Source organism: Microcebus murinus, chromosome 1, assembly GCF_040939455.1.
Source record: "Microcebus murinus isolate Inina chromosome 1, M.murinus_Inina_mat1.0, whole genome shotgun sequence".
NCBI classification, from domain to species: Eukaryota; Metazoa; Chordata; class Mammalia; order Primates; family Cheirogaleidae; genus Microcebus; species Microcebus murinus.
Window position 1 is genome coordinate 150,209,472 of NC_134104.1, and position 14,460 is coordinate 150,223,931.

Genomic DNA, 14,460 nt, shown 5'->3' on the forward strand with positions numbered 1-14,460 from the left:
ACTAAGATGAGGGTTGGCTTTGCAACATGAAGGCTATTGGTGAGCTGGGAAGGGCCAGTTTCAGCGGGAAGGGGATTGTATGGCTCCTCAGTTTCATGAGATTAGTGGCTGGAACTATTGTATTTGGGTCATAAAGAAATGGGTGACTTCACAAGACCAGAGGACTTGGGGACATTTGTGCTATACTTGTAAAGTGACATAGAAGAGAAGAAAGTCCCCTGGCATTTCCATTAGTCCCATGGTTGGGGTGGGGAACTGCAAGAGGCTCCTCGCAGCTTGGGGGCAGGTTTAGCAAAACGCTAGAAGCCGCTGGGAACTGAGGATGGGGTGCCAGGCAGTTCCCCATCTGCTGCCCCAGAGGGGAAGTGACCCCCACTTGGAGGACACGAGCCCCACAGACAGGAAGGAAGAGAGAGCGCCCTGTTTATTTTTGTCTGCCTGAGCTCACATCTGATGACATCTTCCCCACCCACCCGCCTCCCTTTCTTTAAGCCCCAACCATTTAGGAGATAAAAACCCAGCCCTGAGGCCAAAGCTCTGTGTCACTCTCGGTCGATTTGGCTCAATCTACTGGGGAACCAAAGACAGCAGAAGTTCAGATGGAGCGTGGAGAGAAACCAAGTGCGGCAACCCTCCTGGGCTTTGGGCCTGGAGACTGAACATCACACTTACATTTTTACAACCCTGTCTTACTGGAAAAATGGCTTTTGTACCTTAATTCTGCCACCAAGCAGGACCAGGAGGCCAGCACATTCCCCAGCCTTCCTCCTCTGAAGGCGCTGAACAGACCGGCAGCTGGTGTGGTGTTTTATTCCTTTACAAGATGCTCACGATCCTTTAAGTTCATTTAAGAAAACTCCATAACATGGAAGAGATTCGTTCCCTGCATTCCGAGCACTGCGGATGGGCCACAGGACATCACAGATGTCCACAGCGCACCCACCAAGTCTGACACTGGTCGGAGCCACTGTTTTTTTCCTTGTCAAAATAAATGGGCCTTTTGTGTTGAAAATGATTTCATGGTTTCATTTCCTCTGAGGCCAGCCAATCCTCGTTGACGTGAAAGTGCCTCCTGATCGTCCCTGGCTGGCTGTGGGGCTGGCTGTCCCGGCTGACCCTCACTCCAGGCTGGCAGGGAGGCCTGGGTGGGGACGCTGACTCCCTTCCACAGCCCCCGCCCACTTGGGAACTGACCTCTCTGGGCTGGGACGGGCCTCGCTGATGGCAGGGCAGGGAGGGGACTGGGCCACAGCCCTCCTGGCCCACTGGCAGCCCCTCCGGCCTCCCACTGCGGGGAGCGCGATTGCTGGACACCCCAGACGTTGCTCTCTGCACCCACCACCGCCTCTGTGTAGGGGGCCATGCCTCCCATGCCTGCTCCCAGCCCTCGGCTGAGCATGGCAGGGATGCTACGGCAGGTCTGTGCCTGTGAGATGCAGGGCTGCACCAACAGGCGACTGTGACCTGTGGATTCCTTAAACAGCAGTCCGAGACCCTCCTTACTTCTCTCCTTCCCAGGGCCAGACCACATTGCAGTCTGACAGTCCTCCCGACCTCTGCCAACTCCTCGCCTTTCTCCCACACAGGCATTTTCTCCAGTAGATCTCTCGCGTGGCCAGTCCCATCTTGGTCCCTGCTTCTCAGAGGACCTGAACTAGCAGACTTGGAGCTTCCGGAAATTTGGGGGAGAGAGAGTAACAAACAGGTCCAGCGTCTGTTGCCTGGAGTGCAAGGTAGGCTTTGCGCATAGTTTTATGACAATGCTTGTCCATAATTGGGGTCACCCTGTCCCTTTTTGAAGAGACACAGATTCTCTCCCGAGAGGTGCACATTGCATCCCAGGCCTCTGTGCGGCCTGCTGGAGACAGCAGACACACAGGCCCCGCCTGTGTTTGGGGCTGTCTTAATCCATGTCCACTCAGGTAACCGAGTGTCCCCATTACGGGTGATTCCAAGAGCTGATGATTCCCACGTTCAAGTGCAAGGCCACATGGGACTTCACACTGAAAAACATGAAGGCCATTGGGGTGCGGTCAGCAGTTCCTCCTCCTGTTTGTTGGGGGATGTGGCATTTGCTGACCTTCATCGAGTATTCTGGGTGTCGTGAGATTAGGGACTAGAGAAGGGGAGAGGAAGGAGAGGAAGGGGTGGGAGGAGAAGGTGGGGTAATGAGCTCATTTTACCATTTACCAAGAAATCAGTACTTCACTTTTCCAAATGAGTCCCAGAGTCCTGTTGCCACTTGCATCTCCGCAAGGGTGACTGTCAGATTCCTGCTTGAAGAGACATGTGGGGAGTGGAGTGAGTGAACCATAGGCAGGAAGTTAGATAAATCAGACCAAAAAAGGCAGTGGAGACCTGTCCCGGGTTGAATGGTGTGCCCCCAAATTCATGTCCTTCCTGGAAACTCTGAATGCGACCCTATTTGGAAATTGGGGTCTTGTAGATGTAATTAGTTAAGATGAGGTATAGGGGAGAAAAAAATAAATCTTTTTCTTCTACCCTTCTAGTTTCTCAGCTGGGTCTCTAACAAAAGACAGATTAATAAGAGAAAAATGAATGGAAGTTTATTAACATATATGTCTCATATCTATGGGAGAAACTCAGGGACAAGTTACTTGAAGGGGTATTTAGGACACAGGCTTTTGTGCCATCCTAGGCCAAAGGAAAAGGGGGTTTGGGCTTCTGAGGATGGAGAGGCAAGCTAAGGGAGGTGACCGGGAAAAGCATGACAAACAAGAGTAAGGTTTGTTCTGCAGATTAAGTCAGTGCCTTCTCCATTGATAAGAGTTTCTTGTGATTAAGGGTCATCCTTCTCTGCCTGGCACAGACAGGGAGACATCCTTAAAAGTGGAGATTTCCTTTACAAAAGGGAAACTTATGCTCTGTCTTCAGAACTTCTCCTGTGTTTGCTGCTTCTCAAATACTAATGATTAGCTCACAATAATCCTTATGCCAAAGAGACATATTTTGGGGTGACATATTCTGGTCTCCGGTGGGCTCTTGTTAACTGAAAAATCACTAGATTTATAAATTTGGAAAAGAAAGCTTTATTTCGCATAAAGGGTCGCAGCCTGTGGGTGGTCACTCCAACAGGTTGGAAAGCAGAGCCTGGCTAGAAGCCAGGAACACATGCTTTGAGGGAGGGACAATGGGAACAGGAATTTAGACTGAGCAGGATGGCCAAATATACATATTTAACAAGCTATAGGAAGAGTCTTAAATATTTATGAAATGAGAAACATGAACATGTACAATTGAGGTTTATGTCCTCGTAAGGGGTCCACGTTCAGAAATGGCTGCTCTCTGTCAACAGGTGAAACTGAGGCCATGAAAACCCTCTCTGGGCCCAGCGTGGTGGCGAGACCTTGTCTCTATTATAAATAGAAAGAAATTAATTGGCCAAATGATATATATAGAAAAAATTATCCAGGCATGGTGGTGCATGCCTGTAGTCCCAGCTACTTGGGAGGCTGAGGCAGTAGGATTGCTTGAGCCCAGGAGTTTGAGGTTGCTGTGAGCTAGGGTGACACCATGGCACTCACTCTAGCCTGGGCAACAAAGCAACACTCTGTCTCAAAAACAAAACAAAACAAAACCCTTTCTGTACAGGCTCTGTAGACTGGTTAAAAACCACTCCATGGCTGGTGGTCTATTATTAAGAAAGAATGCTGGTCTGGCTCACAAGATTGGTTTCTGGTTAGCCCTTAGGAAAAAAGCCTGATGGCTTCTAGCAAGGGAGGGGGTATAATGAGGTGTGGCCAGCCTCCCATCCTGTCTTGGCTGGGAACTCAGTCTCAAGGTTTCTCTGGAGTCCCCTTGGCCCAGAGGGGTCCGTTCAGTCAGAGGGGTGCTTAGGACTTTATTTTAGTTCACATTCTAAATCCAATATGACCCAGTATTATTATAAGAAGAGGAGAGAAAGACACAGAGATAAAGGAGAATGCCTTGTGTTGGGCCTCAGGACATACCATCCCAAAACATTAATATAACTGTAGGATACCTGAATATGCTATCCCAAAATATACTTCATTAGCATATTGATTATTTTGCGTTGATTTTTTAAAAGAGATGGCGGCTCACTATGTTGCCCAGGCTGGCCTCAAACTCCTGGGCTGAGGTGATACTCCTACTTCAGCCTACTGAGTATCTGGGTCTACAGGCTCACACTGAGCTGGCTTTGAGCTACATATTTAGAGAAAATGCAGACACAGAAGCTCTGAAAAATTGCCTTTTGTAAGGGAAATTTACATCTATAAAGGAAATTCCATTTACAATGGTGTCTCCCTCTCTACACCAGGAAGAGAGGGCTGACTAAATCACTAGGGAGTCTCATCAATGGAGAAGGCATCTGCTCAAATCTGCATAATTAAGCTTACCTTTGCTTAAGGTGCTTTTCCTTAAGCACCATCTCATTTTCTTCTGGCCGCACCATTTATTCCAGTTTCAGAGAAGGATGGTATTTCAGCTCTGGAATTTCCTCCTGACCAAGGAACTTTCCAAAAGAAATGGAATTGTCTTAAGATCTTTTGCCTAGGAATCTCATCAAATAACCAGGAAAAATGAACCACCTGAGAAGAGAAGATGCTGGCTGTCACCATCACACCCAAACAGACTTTCCAAGAAAGCTCTGAGCCAGTACCTGGGGGGCTTTATCTGCATAATAAGACAGAACCTTTGTTTCATTGGGCCTCTCACTTTCAGTCCCACACAGCTTCCAAAGGGACTCATTTACAAAATAAAGTCTGCCTCCCACGTCCAGTCTGTAGAGTTCTTGGGTGAAGAGAGTGTTAAAGTCTCAATCAGCTGGTCCTTTTCAAGTCTCATGCTTTGTGTCTGGCTCAGCTGTCCATATGCACGTTAATACATTTTGTATGCCCTTCTCTCCCATGACTCTGCCTTTTGTTAGCTTATTTTCAGCAAACCTTTAGTGGCCGGAGAAGCTTTCCCTTCACCCTTACCTTATATTAAGGAACAGGTCCGCTCTGGGAAAGTGAAGGCTTCCCTTGCAGCTGGGAACCTCTGAATTCTCATGGTGCAGCCCAGGAAAGAAATGCTTACCATCTCTCATCTTGGTTGAAGGTCTTGCTGTTCCTTCTTCAAAAAATAGAATTATTTGGGTCTCCTTTTTTATGCTTGTGTGTATTATCTCTTTACTTGATAATATAATACCTATTCACTCATTCACTTGTTTAATCAACCAATGTTCATTGCAGTTAGCATTCTCGAACCTGCAAACGAAGTGTTGTCGAACTTACAAGGGGGTTTTTGTCTAGGTCCAGTTGCTCCTTGCACAAAGATCCAATTATTGAGACAACTAACATTGCCAATGAAGAAAGGGATTTTTAATACTACAGATGTCTTGAGAGAACTGGAGAAGCTGCCTCAAATCCATCTCTCCAACTAAAGGAGGTCATGGGCTTTTAAAGGAGGGGCCATGTGCCTTGGGGCAGGTCGTGGTGTCACTATCAAGGGGCTAAGTGCTTTGGGGACAGGTGGGGGTGGTGGTTGTGAATCTCATCAAGAATTCTGCCCATGACCTTTTCCTCTTTTACCTTCCTAGTGCCATCATGTTGCGCCCCTTTTTTCCGCTGCTGCCCCACTCTAGCATACAGCTGGTGCCATGAGTTCCGGAGACCTGAAAAGCCCCGCCGGCCTCTAGGTGCTCAATGATTACCTGGTGGACAGGAGCTACAGCGAGGGGTATGTGGCATTACAAGCAGATGTGGCAGTATTTGAAGCAGTCTCTGGCCCGCTGCCTGCCGACTCGTGTCATGCTCTACGTTGGTATAATCACATCAAACCTTATGAAAAGGAAAAGGCCAGCTTGCCAGGAGTGAAGAAAGCTTTGGGCAAGTATATGGCCTGGCTAATGTGGAAGACACTACAGGAAACGGAGCTACAGAGAGTAAAGATGATGACGACATTGATCTCTTTGGAGCTGAGGAGGAGGAGGGAAGCCAAGAAGCAAAGAGACCGAGGGAAGAACGCCTTGCACAGTATGAATCAAAGAGAGCCAAAAACCCTGCACTTGTTGCCAAGTCTTCCATCTTATTAGACGGGAAGCCTTGGGATGATGAGACAGATATGGCAAAATTAGAGGGGTGTGTCAGAAGCTTTCGAGCAGATGGCGTGGTCTGGGGCTCCTCTAAGCTAGTTCCAGTGGGACATGGAATTTAAAAACTTCAAATACAGTGTGTTGTTGAAGATGATAAAGTTGGAACCGACATGCTAGAGGAGCAGATCACTGCTTTTGAGGACTATGTGCAGTCCATGGACGTGGCTGCTTTCAACAAGATCTAAAATCCATCTTGGATCATTGCACTTAAATAAAAGCTTGAAAGATTAAAAAAAAAAAAAAAAAGAATTCTGCCCAAGATCTCAGTTCCTCTGTCTTGCAGAAAATCCACCATTTCTGGGAAACACCTCAAAAGTTCAAGTAGTTAGTTAAGGGAGAGGATCATATAAGGGTCATTGATATTTGTTCGCTGAGGGGGCTGGTCACAAGAGCATCACCTTGAAATAAATCTAGAATGCTCAACGTAGCTAAGCTGGCTCCAGCCCACCTGTTTACGGTCCCCTGACTTCACTTACTATGCCCTGGTCACGCTTGCCTTTCACTTCCTCAAAGACACTTAGTACTTTCTTGCCACTTAGCATTTGCACATGCTGTCCCCTCTGCTGGAACCGCCCTGCCTTCTAGTTTTCACTTGACTGACTTTTTTTTTTTTTTGAGACAGAGTCTCACACTGTTGCCCTGGCTAGAGTGCTGTGGTGTCAGCCTAGCTCACAGCAACCTCAAACTCCTGGGCTCAAGCGATCCTCCTGCCTCAGCCTCTCAAGTAGCTGGGACTACAGACACGCGCCACCATGCCCAGCTAGTTTTTTCTATATATTTTTAGTTGGCTAATTAATTTGTTTCTATTTTTAGTAGAGACGGGGTCTCACTCTTGCTCCGACTGGTTTTGAACTCCCGATCTTGAGCGATCCTTCCTCCTCGGCCTCCCAGAGTGCTAGGATTACAGGCGTGAGCCACCGTGCCCGGCCTTGAATGACTCTTATCACCCTCTGAAGTCAAAGGTGTCCCATTAGTCCTCATCGTGTCCCTCCATGAAAGCCAATATCTCACCATTTCACGTGGGCATCATCTGGCTGTGTCTGCTACTGTCTCCTGTGCCAGAGGAACTCACAGCCACTCCCTGGGACCCTCATCCAGGTTTGAGGACCATCTTTTCTCCTGCAGAACGGTTGGCCCATCTACCATCATTTTCATCACATACAGCTTATGACTCTGGCATGTGTACTGATTTCATGCTGGAAACAAGCTTATAAAGTGACACTGGGTAGGTGCCAATGTGCCATTGCTCAGTGAGGAAGGCCGTCTCTGTGTCACCTGCTGCTTACCTCTACTCTTATTCAGGCTCTGTGATGGGAAGACAACACCTAAAGCTTCTTTTCTTCCCCAAGGGAGTTCCTTAGTTCCATCTAGATATGCGCCAAATATGCTTCTCCCCCTATAACAACCATCCTTGGAACTTGCAGAGCAAGGCCAATGTTGGTTCCCATGCATTTGATCGCTTTACTGTCTCTTTTTCATAACTGCTTAATAGAGCCGCATTCATCAGAAGGACTGGGGGTTCTGATCAGGGCCCTCTGTGCTTCGGGCTCGACCACAAGCCCAGTGCAAGCCCCGTTCACGATGCCATGGTGACCAGCACCCCTCTGCTAACATACTCCTCCAGAAATGTGTTTGTTTGCTCATTCAACAAATACTTACTGGCCAGGTGCAGTGGCTCACATCTGTAATCCTAGCACTCTGGGAGGCTGAGGCGGGCGGATTGCTCAAGGTCAGGTGTTCAAAACTAGCCTGAGCAAGAGCTAGACCCCGTCTCTATTAAAACTACAAAGAAATTAATTGGCCAACTAAAAATATATATATAGAAAAAATTAGCTAGGCATGGTGGCGCATGCCTGTAGTCCCTGCTACTTGGGAGGCTGAGGCAGGAGGATCGCTTGAGCCCAGGAGTTTTGCGGTTGCTGTGAGCTAGGCTGACATCAGGGCACTCTATCCCAGGCAACAGAGTGAGACTCTGTCTCAAAAAAAAAAAACAAAAACAAAAACAAATATTTACTGAGTGTTAGCTTTTGAGCCAACTCACAACCACTATTTGTCCAGGTGAAACAAATAGGTTTGGCTGAGGCACTGTCCTTGTTCTCAAGGAGCGTCTGTGGTGTCAGGGGGGGATGGAGGGGACAGGGGAGAGCCCAAACCCAGGTCATCCCAGAGCAATGTGGCAAAAGCTTGAAGGAAGGGTCCTCACACAGCCTGGTGGTTCTGGAAGACTTCCTGGAGGGAAGGCCTGGAGACGGACAGTTGTTGGCCTGGGGAAGAGGGTGTCCTTCAGAAGTCCAGCCGCTTCTAGGGGATGATGTTCAGAGTTGCCAGATCTCCTCGGACACCTGTTTGGAGACCATCTCTACTGTAGGCAGTGGCCGGACACCACACTCAAGGCTCGAAACTAAGTGGACTGAAACTACCAAAGCTGCACCTCGGTTCCCACAGAAAGCAACCCTCGAGCAGGTAAAGAGGGCCGCCCCTCGCTGGAGCTTCCAGACAGAAGACAGTGCTTTCTGGGGGGACATCATCTGCCTTACTCTCGCCTGGGCTTTCATTCCTCCATCCGGCATACACTGAAAACATTACAAGACATGTGAAGGAGGAGGAAAATGTGACCCATCATCAGGCAAAAAGAAATAATCAACAGAAGCAGACCACAGATGGCCCAGATGTTGGGAGTAACAGACAAGGGATCTAGAATAATAACTATTTAAATATGTTAAAGAATTTACATAAAAAGATAAATATAGGGGTCAGGCGCGGTGGCTCACGCCTGTAATCCTAGCACTCTGGGAGGCCGAGGCGAGCGGATTGCTCGAGGTCAGGAGTTCGAAACCAGCCTGAGCAAGAGAGAGACCCTGTCTCTACTATAAAAATAGAAACAAATTAATTGGCCAACTAATATATATAGGAAAAATTAGCCGGGCATGGTGGCGCATGCCTGTAGTCCCAGCTACTCGGGAGGCTGAGGCAGGAGGATTGCCTGAGCCCAGGAGTTTGAGGTTGCTGTGAGCTAGGCTGATGCCATGGCACTCACTCTAGCCTGGGAAACAAAGCGAGACTCTGTCTCAAAAAAAAAAAAAAAAAAATATATATATATATATATACACACACAATTATCCTGTAACACAGGAATTGCAATCTTAGGCATTGTCTTAGTCTGTTTTCTGTTGATTATAAAAGAATACCTGAAACTGGGTGACTTATAAACAAAACAAATTTATTTCTTACAGCTATGGAGGCTGGGAAACCCAAAGCTGAGGGGCCCCATCTGGGGCCTTCTTGCTGGTGGGGACTCTGTGGTGTTCCAAGGCAGTGGAGGGCGTCACTGCCCTGCTAGCTTCCATCTCTCTTCCTCTTCTTATAAAGTCACTAATTCCCCTCCCGTGATAACCCATTAATCCATTAATTCATGAATGAATCCAATCACCTCTTAAAGGGCTCACCTCTCAATACTGCCACTTTGGGGATTAAATTTCAACATGAGTCTTGGAGGGGACGTTCAAACCATAGCAGGCGTTTACCCAGAGAAATGAAACCTTGTGCTCACACAAAAATCTGTGCATAAATGTTCATAACAGCTTTATGGGTAATAGCCAAGAACTGGAAATAACCAAGATGTCCTTTGATGGGTGTGTGGTTAAACAAATAGTAACACATTCATACCATACCAATTCAACTCAGCAGTAAAAAGGAACAAACTACTGATAATTGCAACAACTTGAAGCAATCTCAAGGGAATTCTGCCTAGTGGAAAAAGCCAATCTCAAAGGCTACATACTGCATAATTCCATTTATGTATCATTTTTAAAATATCAAAATTAGAGAGACCGAGAAAGGATTAGTGGTTGCCAGGGGTTAGGGAAGGGGTGGGGGTGTGATAGGGAGGTGGGAGTGGCTGTAAAAGGGTAACATGAGGAAACCTTGTAGGGATAGAACCATTGTGTGCCTGGGCTGTGACAGTGGGACATTGGATTGAGGTCTGGTGCATCTATTTCCTACGTGGGGACCTCCAGCAAAGCTTGAGCCTTTCCACGCCTCCATTTCGCTATCTGTGAAATTAAGTGGCAATGCCCATCTTACCCAGGTGTGAGAATTGAATAGATAATATATTTATTATACCTCTTTGTAGTATTTTTAGTAGCATTTTAGACATTACAACATGTAACCTTAACTTATAATAGTCTTCCTTGCACTAACATTAGGCCACTTCACAATGTAAAAATTGAACTCTTCTTGCTCAAAGTATCTCTTCCTGTCCTTTGAGCTATTGTCAAATGTTTATTTCTACATTTTATAAATCTCACATAAATTGCTTATTATTTTTGCTTTAAATAGTTAAGAGTCTTTAAGAATTTTATTTTATTTATTTATTTATTTATTTATTTTTTTGAGACAGAGTCTCGCTTTGTTGTCCAGGCTAGAGTGAGTGCCGTGGCGTCAGCCTAGCTCACAGCAACCTCAAACTCCTGGGCTCAAGTGATCCTGCTGCCTCAGCCTCCCGGGTAGCTGGGACTACAGGCATGCGCCACCATGCCCGGCTAATTTTTTTTATATATATATCAGTTGGCCAATTAATTTCTTTCTATTTATAGTAGAGACGGGGTCTCGCTCTTGCTCAGGCTGGTTTTGAACTCCTGACCTTGAGCAATCCGCCCGCCTCGGCCTCCCAAGAGCTAGGATTACAGGCGTGAGCCACAGCGCCCGGCCTATTTATTTTTTGACAATGTCTTGCTATTAATAAATCACCCAGGCTGATCACGAACTCCTGGGCTCAAGTGAGTCTCCTGCCTCAGCCACCTGAGTAGTTGGGATTACAGGCACAAGCTACCATGCCTGGCTAAAGAAGTCTTTTAAAAAATAATCTTTTATATTTACCAAAATGCTTATAATTTCTGGGATTATTTATTCTTCCTGAAGATCTGGCTTTCAATCTGAGATAATTTCTCTCTATCTTAAAGTATTTTCTATAATATTTCTTATAATGGTCCTGCTGACAGTAAGTTCTCTTAGATTTTTTCCTACACTTTACTGGATATAGACTCCTTAGTTGGTACTTTTTTTCTTTAGACACTTTAGATGCCATTTCATTTACTTTGGGTTTTCATTGTTTCAGGTGAAAATTAACCATCATTCTTTTTGTTGTTGCATTGAAGGTAATGTCTTCTTTCCTTTGTCTACTTCTAAGATTTTCTCTTTAACTCTAAATTTCAGTAGTTTCACTAGCATATGCCTAGTTGTGGTTTTTTTTCTTTGTGTTTATCCTGGGGTTCATGAGATTTATGAATCTGTGGGTTGATATCTTTCATCAGTTTTGGAAAATTTTCAGCCACTAAATATTCAAATATTTCTTCTTTTCCATTTTTATCTCTCTCTGGTCTATTGCCTACATTTATATTAGAACATTGGATATTGTCTCACAGTCCTCTGACACTCCATCCTCCTCTTCCTTCTCCTCCTCCTCTTCTTCCTCCTCCTTAACAAACTCCCTTTGTACATGGCTAGATAATACTTGAGGTTTTGTAGGACATAAAGTCTCTGTCACAACTACTCAACTCTGTGCAAAAGCAGCCACAGACAACATATAAACAATTGAGCATGCCAGTGTTTCAATAATACTTTATTCACAAAAACAGATGGTGGGCCAGATTTGGCCCACAGGCCAGAGTTTGTCAATTTCTGCATTATTCTACCGCCCAGTGGTCTTCAGTGTGATCCGCAGCCAGGGTCCAGAACCACTAGCATGGCCAACAGGCTGTATTTGGTCTAAAGCCAGGGGTCCTCAAACTTTTTAAACAGGGGGCCAGATCACTGTCCCTCAGACCATTGGAGAGTGTGCACCGTGGGTCTGGGACCAGTCGGCTGCTAAGCAGGACAGGCAAGGCAGCAAAAACACCCGGTGGGCTGGATAAATGTCCTAGGTGGGCGGCATGTGGCCCGCAGCCTGCAGTTTAAGGACGCCTGGTCTAAACACTTGGTTGTCCCCAGCCCTCCCCCTTTCCCAGCACCCTTGGGCTCTAGCCCCAGCATCTTGGTAAACAGAAGAGCTCAGTTCCTTTTCACTCTCACCTCCGGGAGCTATCCAAGGAAAGGCCAGGCCTGGAGCACATGGTGCTCCCTTTTTCCAGTCTTAAAATAGACCCGGCAGCTCCCTCACTCCCCTCACAGCTGCCCTCTGTGGCCTCTTGCTCACAGCTCCCTCCCTCTGGGCCTCTAGCTTGGAGCCAGCCCAGCCCTTGGCCATCAGGACGACTTTAAAACACACAGGAACTATGTTTGCAATGGGCTGCTGTGCTCAGATGATGCCCCGTGACTAATCCTCAACAGTCCACGATTCTCTGGCAGCCAGAGGGACCAGAACCAAAGTCCTAACTGAAGGGCCAGGCAGGAAACCGTCCAGTTGTTCCGCTTCCATTCCCCCTGAGGAGCGACCCCCAGGCTGCCATTTAGGGGCTGCTCTGTAGTTTTCGACTTACAAAATGTTCCCAAGTTATTTTCAGCAGATTTTCCTCCCAGGATTCCCACCCCACCTATTAGCTGACACGGCTGGGCCAACTTTGTAATTAAGGAAATCAAATTCTCATTCGTGTTTAACAACTAACTCAAGATCGCAGAGGCCGCTTAGGGTCAGAATCAGAAGTAAAATTTGTCCTGCGTTGCCAGGTTCAGCCGAAAGTCTGCCACCACTTCTTGACCCTGGGAACCACCTCAAGACGTTGGACCAATTTTGAAGGTCTTTTAGCCCATCCTGACCAGCTGCTTAGAATTCCCAAGGTCAGAGGCATTGCAGGGAAGATTGTGCTTTGAGGCTGCAGAGCAAATCCACTGATCATCTTTACAGCATGTTTGTACAAATGAGGAAAGCTGCCTGTACTGGGCGGGCATAGTTCCCTGGGGATGTGAGTGGATCAGCAGGTCAGGCACCAATTTCAACCCCACTAGCTCCCTTGACTGAGTGCCTTTGTGCAGTGTACAATCTATACAACCATACCAGGGGCCTTGCTGATGAAGCGGCCTAGGAATTTCAAACTCTTCTCACTCTCCCAGAAAAAAAAGTGCAGGCACCTTTTTAGCTAATAATATAGGAACATACAACTGCCTAAAGCCACTGGCAGTCAGGACATTACCACGCTGCCCTACTGTATATTGTGCTAGGTTCTGCAGACCCTAAGTTCACCAAGGTGCCACTCAGCCCTCACTTCAAGGAAGTAGCCTAGTGGGGAAAACAGACACCAAGATGATTTCAGTACAATGTGGCCGATGCTATCTTAACAGGTTAACTCAAGATACTAGGTAGACTTACACTATGTTGCTCAGGCTGGTCAAAAATAAAAAAAAAAAGTAGATTTGGATGGACAATTATCCCTATTTCATCAAATCAAAGATTTTTAAGGTGCATGTACTACACACACACACACACAATATATATCATTCAGATATTTAAATATATCATTCAGATTTTTATTTTATTTTGAGACAGGTCTTGTTCTGTCACCTGGGCTAGAATGCAGTGGCATCATCACTGCTCACAGCAACCTCAAATTCCTGGGCTTAAGTAATCCTCCTGCCTCAGCCTCCAAAGTAACTGGGACTACAGGCTTGTGCCACCATGCTGGCTAATTTTTCTATTTTTTGTAGAGATGGGGTCTCATTTTTGCTCAGGCTGGTCTTGAGCTCTTGGCCTCAAGTGATCCTCCTGCGTCAGCCTCCCAAAGTTCTGGGATTACAGGTGTGAGCCACTGCGCCTGGCCTTTCAGACTTATTTAGATAAATTTTATCTTATATCACTCTGGCCCATATCTAAAAAGGAAAATATGAGTAAAATAAATTGGGTAACAAGAATGGGAAAACAAGCACCACATATACTCACCAGCAAACTGGTATTAACTGAGCAGCACCTAAGTGGACACATAGGTACTACAGTAATAGGGTATTGGGCAGGTGGGAGGGGGGCGGGTGGCGGGTATATATATATATATAATGAGTGAGATGTGCACCATCTAGGGGATGGTCATGCTGGAAACTCAGACTTGTGGGGGGAGGGGGAAAAACAGCATTTATTGAAACCTTAAAATCTGTACCCCCATAATATGCCGAAATAAAAAAAAATAATAAAAATAATGCTATGCTAAAAAAAAAATAAGTTGGGTAAGACATTGCTGAACCTTGTTCACATTCAGAGCCCAGCTCTTCCAAATCACTTTTTATGCAGAGCTGTATTCTCTACACTGTCGTGCTCTGTGCCATCACGTGCCTGGGGGTGTGGCATTTCCCAACGTGGTACTCCACTATTGCCTCTGGGATTTTCTTCCAAGTTACTAAGCACATCACAACGGTGGCCT

At 46.4% G+C, this 14,460-nt stretch overlaps 1 pseudogene; it reads left to right on the forward strand.

Moving 5' to 3' along the window:
- The first annotated feature begins 537 nt into the window (after nt 1-537).
- On the forward strand, nt 538-6,367 carry LOC142862343 (elongation factor 1-beta pseudogene; annotated as a pseudogene).
- The last annotated feature ends 8,093 nt before the right edge of the window (nt 6,368-14,460 follow it).